This window comes from Pipra filicauda, unplaced genomic scaffold, assembly GCF_003945595.2.
Source record: "Pipra filicauda isolate LSUMZ 115617 unplaced genomic scaffold, ASM394559v2 scaffold149_size4050908_pilon, whole genome shotgun sequence".
Taxonomy (NCBI): domain Eukaryota; kingdom Metazoa; phylum Chordata; class Aves; order Passeriformes; family Pipridae; genus Pipra; species Pipra filicauda.
The window spans coordinates 2,045,875-2,061,901 of record NW_024103984.1 but is presented as its reverse complement, the minus strand read 5'-3'; positions in this window follow the sequence as shown (position 1 = coordinate 2,061,901).

Genomic DNA, 16,027 nt, shown 5'->3' with positions numbered 1-16,027 from the left:
CAGGTTGGTCAGGGCTTCGAGCACCCTGGTCTAGTGGAAGGCGCCCCTGCCCATGGCAGGGGGAATGGAACGAGGTGGTCTTTAGGTCCCTTCCAACCCAAACCATTCTATGATTCTATGATAAAATACAGGTTTGTTTATCTTTCCTAGCAAGGTAAATGCATAGTTCTCAACCATAGGGCTTGAAGAAACTTGAAGTATCTCAGAAAAGCAACACATGTAAGTACACAGAAATAGACCTGTGAGAAACTTTGGGGTTCAGGTACTTTAAATTTCTCCTTTTCTAGTACTTCCTTTTCTGATCTAATCAATTAATCCTAAACAAAGCCACTGTTGTTTAGATATTTCCCAGTGCAGCTGTATCTATGTCATCCCACTGACATAAGTTGCAATTATCCATAAGTGGTCTTATATGTAAAGGTCTTTTGATTTCCTAAACAGTATCTCTCTGAGATTGTCAGAAATCATCTCACTTTGTACCAGCACTGTTGCTATTGTTGTGGGAGTGCACAAATCAAGCTGCAACGATCTCTGTTCCACATAGTTGTTGCATATTGCCAACAAGGAACTAAAAATAACATCTTTTTGTGCAGATGTAATGCAATGGGGAGGTAAGAAAAAGTTGTGTGTTTTTTTTTTTTTAATTGAACTAAATACATAAAAAAAGGTTTCTGTGGTATTAACCCAGCGCTGTGCTTGGAAGACTTAAACCAAGGTAAAGAATTACCTTGATCTAACTTAGCCTACAATGTAGATTAATATCTTTCTGACACTGTTGCTGAACTAGGCAAAATACTCCTAGCATAGATTATTTTAGCAGAACTGTGCTTTATATTGTATAATTAATTCCAGCTATTCCCTTCAGCCTTCCAAGAGGTAAAAGGAGCAAGAAGTGTAGCTACAGGGTGTTTCTACCTGCAGAATAATATCACTGAGAGCAAAGCCTTTTGTAGCTCTAACTCAGACATGCAGACTAACAGAAGTTTCTGTTGTAGACATCATGCAAGAAAGAGCTCCTCAACAATTCTCACTTAGGACCTTTTAACTCTCTCTCAAGAAAAAATATTGGTTTCTTCTTACAGTAGCTTCAAAGGAATAGGTAATTTGTAGCTTTCAAATGGAAAACTTCTCTGTTCAAGAATATAGGAGAGCTTCCTATTGACTTTTCTTTCTTTCGATTCCACAGAAAGGGTCAGTCTTTTCTTCTCCTTTGTCTTTGCAAGAGACCCTCACAGGTTGCAGGGGAACCACACTGTCTACAATTTGCCTTATGGGATCACAGCAAATAATAGATTTTTTCACCAAGCCCAGCTTAGCGTTCCTATAACAAGTTTTTTCACAGTGTTAAAGCCTCTGCATACATTTTCTTTCTGCTCAAAGCAGAACTCTTGTGAAGCTACTCCTTGTTCTGTGTGCTAGGGGCTCCCTGCATAGTATGGGAGGAAAATATTCATGAGATGTTATGCTACAAAGGAGGGAGGGAACCCTCTCTGTCTCTCTCTCTCTGTTATTTTGGTTTGTATGCAGTATGCAGAAAATTAATATTCATAGATAATATTGGGGATGGAATTAACAGTGTTTTTTAAATAGAAGAAACTCTATGCATGTCAAAGTGTTTTGCTCTGCAGCAAAGCCCATGTTTTTGCATATTCTCCAGAAGCTGTTTGATGTGAGATATAGGTAGCAAAAGATAAGAGCCCCTAATAACTTTTCTGGGTTGAGAGAAATAACTACACAACCACAGACTTTCTCTTATTATTCCTCTTTTTCTTGAAGTATCTTTCATTCCAACTTGCATAATTATTAAGGCCCAGCAACAGGAACGAGAAGAATCTCATAGCACTATATATATATATATATATGGAGCTACCTTAGCAGACTTAAATACTGTGAAAGACTTCAGTGTATATCTCCTTAGACTTGGAATACCTGTATGGAATTAGTCCTTTCAAGCTACAGTAATTAAAGCAATATATTCTCCTCAAGATAATACCTAAGCTACTCTACATAAAGCATATAGAAATCCATATATTTTTGTACATTTGAGTAAGTATATCCATGTGATAAAATGAACATGCTTCTAACCATAATAGACATATATTAAAATGTATGGACTTACTCTTTAATTAGTTTACTGTAATTGCCTGAAACCATACAGAAAACAGTGTCTTGTCTTACTCTCTTTTTTTCTGTTCACTAATCATTAATAAAAAGAAGTGAACAATAAAATTTATTTCTTTTTAATTGCCAAACTAGTAGATACCTGCTTAGTAGGGAACTAGACACAAGCTGGTACAGCAAAACCACTGTAAGTAAAACATTTTGGAAATGTCTACAAGTGACCAAAAACTGGTTTTCAAACCCAAAAGTATTTAGCTTCAATCTGCCTATAAATGACTAGGAATGAGTGCCTCCTTTTAGAGGCTTTCTAATGACATAATTTTTCTTTTCAGGTAAGGTAATATGAGATTAAATTAATACTTAGGATCTCAGAACTATGAATAACGTGCTTTCAAGTAGAAGGAGGGAATGTTTATTGGGGTTTTTTTTAGCTAGAAAATGGTGGATACTTAAAGGTTTGTAAAATTGAGATGGACTGGTGACTAGAATTTACTTGATGTATAGTAAATGTTTATCAGTTTTCAAGGTGAATGATATCTTCTAGATTGTGTTATTTTACAAGATCATTGGTACAGATATATTCTGTGTAAAAAATGTGTTGGTGCCTTGCTAGACTTGACTTGCATCAGAGAAATTGCTCTAAATGCTTACAACCAAAGCATAGCAAGAATACAATAAAATCTTTATTCTCTTAAAGCTCTTGTTAGGGAACACAGATGTTATTGCGAGGGAAAGACTTGAAGCACCTGTTCATTTTGCCCTTCAGTTTTGAATTCCATTTGATGCTGCAGTTTCTAATAGTTATCCTGATAGTCCAAATAATCACTCAGATGAAAAAGATGATAGCAACAGTAACCAATGCATAGCAGGTAATGCACATAATGGAATAATTAGGGATTAGCTGACAATCCCTTAATATTTGTAGCCGACTCCTATGCATGCCAAACTCACACTTGATCTCCATTTTCCTATATCATTCAATTTTTACCCTTAGGCCTTCATCTTCATTTCCTATAGTTCTACTCCATTAAGTAGACCATCCTGGAATAGCCAGTTCCATTTGTCAATCCTTTGTTCTGGTCCAAGGGTAATGTTTCTCATGTCCTTCTTCCTTTTGTGTCTTCAGTGAAGTTTATCATTCCATATCATACATTGATCCAGAATTAGACATGATTAAACTGTAAAATGTAACTAGTTTTGAGCACTAAATAAGACAACTTGTTTCATCTTCCTTTCTGGACTAGGTTGGGAGTTATACTTAGCCCAGTCAAACTTTTGCTTACAGAAAATTAATTTGGTTTTTGTAGCATATTGCATAGTATTTTTATTTTTTTTCACAGACTGATATGTAAGGGTTTAGATCTAAGGGACCTAAGCACTGCATTGTTTGGTATAAAACTTTGAGGCTCCAAATAAAATTTAATCCAGGAATTTTAGGACTCTTGGGACACTGGGATTAGATTTTATTTTGAAAACAAAGCTGGGAAGAGCACCGAACAAGTGGGAAGTTGCTGCTTTGTTCCTTCTGAAATGCAGCCAGAGGAAGCATTGCTGCTGCAGTGTTTTTGTACCAATAATTCTTTGGCTGAGCACTTCCCCAGGATGTGTGGAACATAATTACCACTTGTCTTTGAGAAGAATCACAGTCAGTTCTTCACCTGTAGCAGGACTTTTAACCTCCAGCTAATTCCAAGCTCTTGGAAAAGGAGCTGGGCATTCTGGTGTCTCAGGAGAAGTTCATGGAGAGCTTGTGGAAGTCCTTCAATTTATTGCCTAGTGATCTCTGAGCAAGAGAAAGTCCTAGGTTCTGCTCCCTACTCTCTGGGCAGTTCCATGTGTTTTGGATACACATAATCACTAGATAAAATACAGAAATAAACACCCCATGTCCTAGAAACCCATGCAGGGAGTTTCCAAATCTCTAATCTTCCAGCACCCTTTGGTGAGATGCCTTGTTTTATTTAGGATATAGATACTGGTCTTTTAGAAGACAAATAAGTTTTGGCTTCCTTGTTGCTGTTTAATTTGTCCTTTAACCAACATGCTGAGGAGGTATGTACTGCTAATGAAACACTTATGTGGAACTGTCTTTACAAAACCAGCTTCCTCGACATCTTTGAGCTGTAGACTGAGTAGCAGTCTGGTATGACAGCAATAAATTTGTGCTTCACTGATTTACCTTTTGGAGAACACTTCTCTAGGGCTCTCTTAAAAGCCATCACACGTTTCTGCATCCCCATTACATTCCGGAACTGATGCAGTAACGTGGCTGCTTCACACCAGCGTGAGATGGACACCAGTGCCTGATGCACGCTGCTGTACTGCGTTTGCTCCTTGTGTGCTTGTGTAGTTACAAGGGTTATGGCTGATTTTTTGGAAGAAATTCATTGCATCACGATCCTCCGTGTTTGTTACAATAAACAAAACACCGTTCTGGTGTCACCTTGAGGGGCTCACACCTTGAGGTGCCTCTGTCGGGGCGTCCCGGGGCTGCTTTGGGGGGATAGGGAAAACCCGGACGGGATTTTCCTGGAGTATGGAATAGGGGAAAACACGGACTGGATTTCCAAAAAAAAAAAAAAAAAAATGAAGGGTTGGATTTGATGATCTCAGAGGTCTTTTCCAACCCAGCTGGTTCTATGATTCCATAGCTGCAAATCAGCTATGCTGTAGCACATCCGATTAAAGAAGTAATTCAAAACGTAGAGGCATAAATGAGAACTCAATGTCTGAGTTTCTGGGAAGACTCTGACACACCTCAATTGTATCATTAAATTACAATTACTTTATTAGTCACATTAGCTTTCATTTGAATTAGTTCTGGAAAAGGAAAGGGAGAATAATTATTTGGGGGTTTTTCTTTTTTTTTTTTTCCCTTGAAGAATGAAGGGAGAGATTTCTAAGGGAAGATTTTTTTTTTTTAAATTCATTCTGCATACACCTATAGTGACACTATAGGAGTTATTCAATGCAAGTATTTAGGGATAGTAAAAATATACATTCTCCAACTGTGTCAGTAGTATAAATAACAAATCCCAAGAATGTAAAGATAATGTTAACTACTGTAAATTCCTAGGCAATTTTTTATAAAACAGAACTAATTTGGTGCACGTTCCAGTGGTCTTCATGTGATTTTTTTCAAAGTCATGCTTGCTGCTGAGAGTTAAACTTGCAAGGAGACCTCTTGGAGCAAGCATTATTCCCCAGAATATTTCTTTATGCTGTTCCTTTTTCAAAGAAATATGAGTGCACAAGCAGAGTAGTTGCCAGGGAAGGAGGTGCTGCTTCTGTGAGTGTTATCAGTTCATCCCTTGAGATCTGCTTCCAGTGCTCAGGATCATGGAGAGGCTGGTGAGTCCAGCTGCTCCTGTGGTACCCACTGTGGGAAGGACCCTCCCTGCCCCAGAGCAGAGCTTGGGCCAAACCACTGGTTCACAGGAGAACACACCCAGGCAATTTGGCAGGCACTGCACATTCTTTTCCAAAAAAACACTTTTGTTCAATCCAGTGGTTATTTCCACAATTAAACAATGGTTGCCTGGTTAGGAGGTAATAAAAAAAAACCCTCACGGTATTGTTTGAAAACTATTTCCAAATTAAAGAGGCATGTTGTCCTTCAGCACATAGTCCCTTAGCACCTGTGCAAAATACATTATTTGATCTTAAAGTAAGTTAAGGATCATGGGCATTTTCAAGCTCCTGAATTGAAATTGTTGGTACAAATGGTATGTCATCAGATGTTTATCAGAACATTTTAAATCCTTCCTTAAGGCCAGGATACAGATGCACGATTAATGTATCACTAGGGTAGAACACAAAGAAGAAAACAGTCCCACAGATGGTTATGTGCTTTAATACAGGTCTCTCTCTCCTAAGCTCCTCGGCTTCAGTTACATTTGCTAGGACTGCATTAGATGAGCAAGCTGTTGCTTCTTTTACCCCAACTGCTATTGCTGCTGTTTTGTAGCCAGATTTTGCCAGTATCAGTTTAGAATCTTCTGGGAAAACAACACGTTAAAGTATGACTGGTGTATTGATTAAGCAATATTGTATAAAATACATAATTTACACTACTTGTGCTCTCTCTATTCTAATCTATTATGCAAAAGTATAAAATGCTAAAGGACTATGTTCATTGTTTTGGTTTTACAACGGTGAAAGACATTAATCCTTCAACAATGATGAATGGTGCAGTCAATTCAGTTCATTCTAATTTAGACCAATTTAGCTAGGATGAGAATTTGGAATGTATTTTATAGTTGTTGGTATACTGTTTGCAAGAAGTAAATGGTTTACAGGTGCATTTATTCAGATGAGTATGGCATACTGATGGCTGTAATATAGATCTTATACTAATTCTAGTCTCACATTAAAACATGAAATAAGATTGATGAGGTTTATTGTTTCTAAAGGACAAAATGGCATTTTGTAGCAACCTATTGGTAAGGAAGCTCTAAAAATTGTGAAGGGCTAGAAAAAGAATAGTAATGTACATGCATAAGGAAGAAACATTATTCTTTTTATAAGGATGAGATCTTGCCTATTTATTTACCAAAACACTAGTTACCAAAACAGTAGTTAAAATGCAGATCAAAAATGGAAGCCAGGTGTGAAGTGACAGATATGTGCGAATGCCAAATGTACACTTAAGACTGTCAGCTTTGGAATCACAAGGACTGACAGGGAACATTAAAAATATTTCAAAAATCTTGAAAGTTTTAAAAAAATATATTAAAAATATCAGTTTCCTAACAAAATACTGGCCACAATGCACAAAATAATAAGTAAACAAGTAACTTCACAGAAAACATGATAATATTGCTCCAGCAAAAACATCTTTATCTAGGAGGTCACTCTCTTTTATATCAGCTGAAGCAGAAAAGTTAAATGTGTCAAAATGTTTATAAATGTGAGGGGGGAAGGAGTTGTCCATTTGTTGAAAAGTTTTGTTGTCTTCAGCTTGTTGATAGTTAATAGGTTATTCAAGCTATGACCAAATTGAAAGTTCTTGACTTCAGAGTTAAGAAAATCCAAAGGTTGGGCTAATTTCAGATTTAGTGAACTGTGTCCTACAAGGAAAGCTATTTCTGGCATGATGTCTTAGACTTACTTGTAAATATATCCTTGTAAAAAATAGGGCTGCTGTTCATGTTACCGTTTTTCTTTGTGCAATCTGGCCACGTAAATCTCCTGAAACGGAATGCTTTTCTGGATTGGATCCCAGAGCATAAAGACACTAAGGGAACAGTAATAATCACAGTGACGCCTCACAGCAGTAACAGAAACACTTCTATCGGCAGCAACAGGATAAGTTGGGAAAAAATGAGATGTTATTAGTGCAACTGAGAGTGTATATCATCAGAGTCATCTTTTACTCCTCTCAGCCACATCGGTGCAGAAGAGGACATATTTTTCATGCTCTAATAAAACTGGATTCACATCCTGGAGAGGGGATAAGAGGAGGATACTCTTTAATGGAAAACCCAAATGCATCAGTGAAACATTGCTGATGTATTAAAAATAGTTAATGGTCCAGATTACAGTTCTGAATTTCTTCATTCAGCTAAGCTGGCTGCTTTCTCATGCCCTTGAGAAACCTTGCGGTTTCCCAGAGCGCAGCATTCTCTTAAAGAGGAAAAGATCACTGCTGAAAGTTTGGGTTATGTGTAGCAGCAACACACTATTACAGGTTTTCTAAATTCTCAGTGTCAGTTCTTATGGCCAGGTGTGCACTTGCCCCCTCCTTGGGCCTCACCCACCCTTGCCCATGGGCCCAGCAGACCCTTTCAGCTCAGCCTGGAGAGGTCCATCCCAGCCTAAGCAGCACTGGGGGAATTCCAGCGTCTCCCTTGCCGTATCTGCTGCTGCCCCTGACCAGGGTGGGGGAACCCAGAACCTCTTTCATCTCTTGCTGTGCCTGTGGCCATTACCTGTCCTCTCTCTGCTCGCTGTGTTCAGACCCTGCAGGGTTGTACCCAGCAGAGGAGAGCAGAGCCAGCTCTGGTGCCAGGCTTGGCTCCTGGCTTGTCGTCTGCTCATGGAGCAGCCCCACTCCTGCTGTGCCAGGATAATGCAGAACCCCAAAGAGCACTGTAGGCAAACTAGGTTGCTTTTTAAAGACAGAACTATCAGAAGGCTTTCCCTTTTCCCTTCTTCCTCTTTCTGTGGTGGCTTCAGTCAGTGGAAAGCAAAGCCTTCTGAACATTCTTGAAAATCCCGTCTTAAATAAATGTCTTGTTTCTAGTTTGGGAGGAAGAGAGCTAATAGGCCCTGAGAGCTAAAGGATGATAATAATAATAATTAGAGTTGTCTGTTGTCAATAGTTTGCCTTTTTTTGCCTTTCAGCATGACATCCTGTAGTCTTTGAGGTTATCCTGTAGTTTTTGAGGTTTTTATTGTGGCACTCCATAAAACATGCATACAGTGTGGAAACTGATACTCACATAAGGGAAGTAATCTAATAAAGTCATAGAAAAGAGCAGCTTCAAAACTGGGAGTAGAAATGCCCTCATTCTGTCTTCTGAAAAGAAATTTTCATGAAAGAAGGTACAGTAGTTCTTGGAAATTTCTTCTTCAAAATTTTTATGAAAAATTTCCTTATCAGGAAATGCACTGCTGCTGTTGCTAAAGCTTCCACTGAGTTAAAGAAACCAAGACCTAAGTAAAATGTTAGATAATTTCCTTACTAATTCTGTCTTTCTGTTTCTCTCTTTGGTTCAACTCTTGTTTTCCAAGGTTTCAACTCTCCTTTTCCACTGAATGACAAGGACATAAGGGCAGAGAAGACACACCATGCAGGTCTATATCTTAATTATTCAGTGCAGTGCAAGAGTACTCTGTTGCTTTGCTAAAGAATTGCAAATTTCTGTATTCTCTACCTTCTCCATCTTGCTCTCAGAACAACTAAAAAATAAGGCGTCCTCTTCCTTGAAGTCATTAATCCAAGCTGGAATGATTAGCATTACCATACTGCAAATATTATCAAAAATAAGGTTGAAAGGCTGAGGAAATCAATGATGCAATCCTCCCCAAATTAATTTAAGAAATGAGAATAGTGACAGGTTAATCTTGTAATTTGAAATTTCTTGTGATTAAAGTTTCTATCTCTTTCTGCTGCTCAGATATCCTTACAAGAGAAAGCAGTTTCCTAAAATGCAGTCTATACTTTTATTTCTTGCCTGACATATTATGAAGAAAAGATTATTCCACTTTTTTTTTAGCAGCAATTTATATATATATATATATTCCTTTTTTCTTATTGTGTTCAATATTAATCAATCTCATACCTTTTAATCTCCCTAAGTAAAAATTTCTGGGCTGCTGATCACTTCTCATGACTCTCTTCTGAACTTGCCTTTTGATCCATGTCTCTAAATTACAGTGTCCCAGTTCAACTACAGTACACTAGCTGAGGTCTTTTTAGTGCTGTCTGATGCATTTAGTAAGCTGTTTTTTGTGGAATCCTCCTCCACAACCCTGCTGAAATCACACTGAGATGTTCTCTTTGGATAAGATGAAGATGGTGACAGGTTAAAAAAACAGCATTATTGAATGTATTACCAAACATTATGCCAAATCTTTGAAAGAAAAGAAAGTTACCTGCTTCAGGCATGATTCTCAAAGAAGTTGTCCTCTTTCTCTAATAGTTACAGCAATGAAATAAGGATGTGCTAATCTCATCCTTCCCAAAGCTCTGCAGTCAATCCCATTCAAATCCAATCTCATTATACCAATTGCAAGTCTCAGTGGTCATGCCCCTGTGTCTCTTTAAGTGCTCAGTGGCTTTGTGCTTGTTAGCTGCAAAGGTCTACTAAACACTTATATGTTTCTGGTAAAAAATTATTATGTTTATGAACACAACCCCCCTCAGCGCTCAAAGCACACAAGAACAAATGTCTCACAGCTCCTCGGGAAGGTTCTGTTATGATAAAATAAAGGACTTGATGTTATTTCACTTCTAATAAAAACTTGTCATCTAATGTGACAGCACAAATAGCTATCACTGAACAGTCAAAGAGAACAGCTCCCAGATGGACCATAGTGTTTAGACAAACAGTTTGGCTGATTCTATATGTAAAAACGAAAACTAGAGTTAAGTCAGAGTTTTGTAGACAAATCTCTAGCAGAATTTAAAAAGAATCTAAACTGATTGTTCAACCTTTTCTGCTCAGTGGGATCCACTGTACAAAGAAAGGGATAGCTGCCTTCAGCTTTCAGAAATCAGATAGTGGATATAGCAAAAACAAAGTGTTTTCAAAAGGTGTTCAAGCAGAGGGCTTACTGCAACAATAAGGAAAATTTTGGAAGGAGAAATTTAGAAAATGAATAATCACTAAGCTTGAGACAACATCTGGACCTATATGATACTGTCAGCCTTACTGCAAAGGCCTAGATAAAGCCTGCTGGATTTAGAATTCCCCTGAACAGTAAATAGGAGTGGAAGGGAACCTGTTAAACTGAGGAACAAACTCTTCACTGTTAAGAAACAGCTCTTTTTCTTTCTTGATTTGACCCTAAACAGGGCAAGGATTTGGCAAGGGAAATTTAGAAGTTGTTCTAGTGGAAAAAGTCTGATAGATTTTTATTCCTTTGTATCTCAAGAGCTAAAAATTAGGCTGAAACAATTGATGTTACTACAAAGATGTTATTTAATCATTGTTTTACTTTTTTTCCTTGTGATTAATCTGAATTACAGAGCTTTACTATGTACAACTCCACCCTTTGCCATGAAAGTGCTTTCTGTACTTTACTAACTAGTGTGCCCAGCTCTGTAAGCAGAGTTTGTACACTTTCACATGGTGGCTGAGCAATTAATAAAACCAGGTTTCTCTGAAAGCTCTGTTCAACAAGCTTTAACTGACTAGAACAAAAAATAAAAAAGTTGAAAACAAGATACTTACTTCAAACACAGCCTTCAGCAGGAGCTAATGGTAAAGTTGTGCTCACCCGAAGGAAATAAAAAGGTCAGATTACAAAAAGGGTTAAATCACAACTTGAATATTGCTTTTGGTGGAATTTGCCAGCTTACACTTAAGTTCATTCTCCATCTTTCTCTCTCAATATCTTTAACCTTACCTGTATCAGCAAAATGATGTGATGGTCTTTTGAACTTTTAAAGTTATTATGTGACTGTCTTGCATGGGTGGTTTCTTCAGCATCATATGGAAGGATGGATCCAATCTTTTCCACCCCTCATGTAGTCCTTGGGACTGTGTTAGTTTTGACATGTAAAGAAGTGAAGCTGTGAAGGAGAGTGTAGATCAGATAAATCCATCAAGCATTATCCCTGTTCTTAGATGCTCTGTCTCTTTGGAAGAATTATACAGATAACTGAGATACAGATAGAGAAGGGAAATGGTCACATTATCTGTATCTGTATGAACTGTCCAGAGATCACTCAGTAGTTTGACTGTTGAATGTATGTACTATATAGCTTTTAATCAAATTAATCTGCTTTGCTATAACTTTGTTTTACTGCAAATAGTCATGCACAATAGCAAAGCCAGGAAAATTCATATTCTTACTTAAAGCTACTAGAATACAATAGCAGAAAACTCTTTGAGTTGTCAAAATCTGCCTTTAAGATACTGCAGAAATAAGCTTGACTTTAATTTTTTTTTTTTTTCGATTTCTCAATGCCAGCATAAAAAATGTGTATTTCTCTTCTTTCTCACATTCCTACAAAGGACATACAATTCAGCATGAAACATTTTATAATTTTTCTATATATGTGCTTCCCAAATGGTGGTATACTAGCATGCAAGATACTGACATGAGAGTTGCAGGTCTACTTTTCTTTCTCACATACACAAAGAGCTGAAGTACTCAAAGAGTCTTGGTGAGTTTAAATCAACATAGCTCTGCAGGTGCTAATGAAGTTATGTTAATTTACACTAGCACAGGGTGTACTAAATCTCTCAAGAGCAAATGTTCCCTTTGATTACATTTTGCTGTTAGGTATAAGCATTGTTCCATTCCAACAAAATCACTGCCTATTGTTCTGTCTAGATCCATATATTCCCTTTAAAGAAAGCAATCATTACATGGTTTTGAATGTTCCTTGCCTGTGTAAGTACTTATAAAGACACTTCTGAAATCACTTACGTTTAATAGGCCATGAAAAGATACAAAGAATCTGAAGAAACTCCAAGGTTGCATCAAATTATTTCAGATTTTTCAAATTGTACAGTTGTGCTAAGTCTCAATGAACACATGTTAAGCTTCATAAGACCATGAAAACATCCTCCTGTCATATTGGGACCCAGAATGTTGAATGTTGAATGCCAGAATACAATTACTTCTTTTCAGTGCTGGTTAAAAATGTCCCAGCTAATAACTGACAAAAATAAAGCTACAGAAAATTCCTCAGCCGAATTACATGTAAATCTGTGGAAGCTCACATTTCTGTTCATTAGGTATATTTTGCATAAGTCAGGGGAATTAACATTTAGTTGAATTGTATGAAGTGAAGTAAACATCATGACTAATGTTAAATTAAAAACATGAGCAGGGAAATAGTTGAGATAAAGAACTGCCGGAATTCAAGATAATATCAAGGAGTAATCACCTATGTATCAATTTCTTTATTAAAGTACTATGTGGGGCAAGGTCAGATTCAGGAAGATTGAGAAAGATTGACTTTACTTATATAAGTTTTGCATTCTAAACTGACAGGACAGAAGACACACTGCTTCCACCAACTTGTTAACAGGCAAAAGGTGAAGCAGGAGGATGATGTGCTGAAACAGGATGTTTGTGGAAGAAAGAGAAAAATAACCCAAATTTCATTGCCAGACCCTCAGCAGTAAGCTGTACTTCACTTTCTGATGTAATACTCAAGTCAGTCTCTGTTGTCCTTGAGGGCAACCTGAATTAATCTTTACTCTTCATTGATCCTAAAGCTTCTGAAACCTGGCCATTGATACAATTTTCAATAGCCTCAGGTCTGTGTCTCGCTGCAACCTCAGTGACAAGAAATCATTGACTTAGAACAATATTTGGGGCATGCCTCCTTCCTCTATTTTTTGGCCTTGCTACACTCTCTAAATAAGGGGTTTAAATACTAGTTGTTAACAATTCTGTGTCCTCATTTCAAAGTCATTATATGAGGAAACTTCCATCCTGTCTGTCTATTTTCTCAGAGATGTATGGAAAGAATATTCAACATAATCAAGGTATAAAACTTATGTTCAAAAAACATGTGCAAGAAAGGAAGGGAGAAAAGAGAAAAAAGGTGGAGTAAAGCTATTGAATGGTACTTGTATGGCATGTGTTTTTAGGGGATGAAGGAGTAAGAACCTGAAAAGCAGAACATTTTCCTGAAATATAAGAAGATGTAATCCTAACATTTTCCAATTCTATAGCTGGATATAGAAGCTTACTAGAATTGTTATCCTCCTCCTAGGGTTAATGCTGCAGACCCAGTTTGCTTCAGCAGCTTTTCAACTGTATTCTGCTCTGCAATTAAAAAAAAAAAAACTCTCACAAAAAATTAGACGAAATAACCTAATAATACACTAAATAAATAAATAAATAGAATAACTTAATAAACCTCATTTTCACAGATGTCTCTAGCATCTGTATGCAGAGTTTTCACCCACCACTGGAAAGGACTGAAAGTGAGTGAAACCACACCAAATTGAAAGCCCAAGGATTTTTACACAAGGAAGAGGTAATCTTCTTCGCTGGAATTTGGCCAGAACACAGAGGATATTAGACCATCATTTCACAACTGCTATGGGATTGTCAGTGGCAAAAGAAACTCTTTTTTTGCATCATCCAAAGGATGACATTGTTATAGAACAGTGACTCAAATCTGTCTTGTTCTCTTATTTAAGTAGTGACCTGGTTTGGCCTCTTTTAGCGCAGGAGAATCTTAACAGGCTCACAGCCTCAGGTGAACTAGTCTGGCTGTAGGCTTGCTGCCAGACAGGAGACACTGAACCTTGTAAAGAAATCTATCTGGGATAATTGGAAGTCAAACTTTTCATGGAGAATTATTACAGTTTATTTTGGTCTACGTTTAAGTAGTTTGGTCAGATCAGCATTCCTGAGAGAGAAAAAGGATAAAGAAACACAGTTATGTATGCAATAGTTTTTATAGCAGAAAACCCTTCAGAAATCCAGGCTTTGTCTTAAGAGTCAGGACTTTACATGCAGCGTATCATGTAAGGCCTTTGTGTAGTTATCTAGTGGAATATTTTAAGATATGCTGAACCTTGTGAAGTTTTCACTAAAGAGTCCTGTCTTCCCATGGTGTCTTTCCCTGTGTTTCAGTGTGTTTGAATGCATGAGAAAATGCAAACTAGCTCTTTCTGAATCACAGAAACTAAAGGCTATTGATCGTACTGGCTCTCCTTCTGCCAACATGCTGCTGCACCTTACATTAGAATCCAAATCCTTTCTTCTCTTCCTCTTCTTCATATCTGAAAAGTTTCCTGTACCAACATATTTACAAAATATGTTGGATGCAATGGATTTGGCTGTCAGTGACCTTTCCTAACAGCCTTCTTTAGTTTTCCTGTTTTCTTTCAAGCGTGTGTTCCCTAGTCACAGCTGTTTAGACAATCCTAAATAATGTTGGTCTTTTCTTTATTCGCCTTTTTTTTTTCACAGAACATTTGTAAATGATGATCAAATTCCCTTTTCAGTTTCCTGTGCTGTAGTTTGTAATATCAGTTTTGAAACTTAACCTATTAATGGATTTTGTTGGTTTCAGGATATACATGAACATGTTATCACTTCCTGAAATTGCAGAGATCAGATGGAATTCTTTCACATAGATTCATAAGAGATGGCCACCTTCCTCATTTTTGAAAGCTGGACCATGACCTTGGCACCACTTATCTCCAGATAGTTGTAATTAGCATAATTTTTAGTTGATCATTAGTTGTATCCTGTGTCAGTGAGGAACCATTAGCAAGTGGCAGAACTGCATCATGTCCCATCTTCCTTTTTACTAATGTGACCTGATATTTTTGGTGACAGTTTGCAGAGAACAATTTGAAAATTTTGACAAGTAGCATTGGTTTCATTAACACACTTGTGGTCCTCCTCATATCTGTTGTGCCCAGCCTTCCTAGCTTGGATAGCTAAGATAAGCAGCACACTTTTCTTGACATAACACCATGCTGTGAACAGCAGGGAAAACAAGTGAAAGGGGAGGAAGTATGAGAGATGAGGAGAGCATTGTAGCTGCAAGCCTGCACAGGTAATCAGTTTTGCCCAGCTAAAACTCAGCACACCCTGATGAAGGGAATTGGAAAGCGTGTCATGAGTATGAGCCACTCTTCAGCAAATACAAAAGGGAAAAAAACAACTTTAAAGTATCCAAATCCAGAACAAAATGGAGGTTTTTCCTTCTTAGCAATGGTAACTACGGGGAAGAGCCTTTAAGAGAATAATATGAAGTTAAAAAGAGATCTGTGAAATGAGAAAAAAATGATAAAGTTTCTTCTTCAAAATGATTTCCAATCAGTCTCTGTCTTTTACTTTAGTTGGCTGATTTCACTAATTAAATTGTCCAGCTTCGAATACATTGACCATTTTAAAACTGCTCTGTGCATTATAGTAAGCACACCAGCGAGCTAGTTCTGTAGCAGTTGACTGCCAAACAGATAAAGGTTTAAGTATGTGCTTAATTTTCAGCATGTTACAAATCCTACTGGAGCCGAGGGGGATTATTCACCTGCTTAAATTCTGTACAACTTTATGTATTTTGCTGAAGTAGAGCCAGCAAGATATTAAATTCATTCTGAAACAGCCCAAAGTGCTCTCAGGAAACATAAAGTATATGCATTCCACCCAATGTAACAAAGGAGAACTTATGAAATGCAGCAGTCTGTTGCTATATTGCTAATCTAGCTAGCATGACTGATGGATTTACAGTTTTTTGTGTGATCCAACA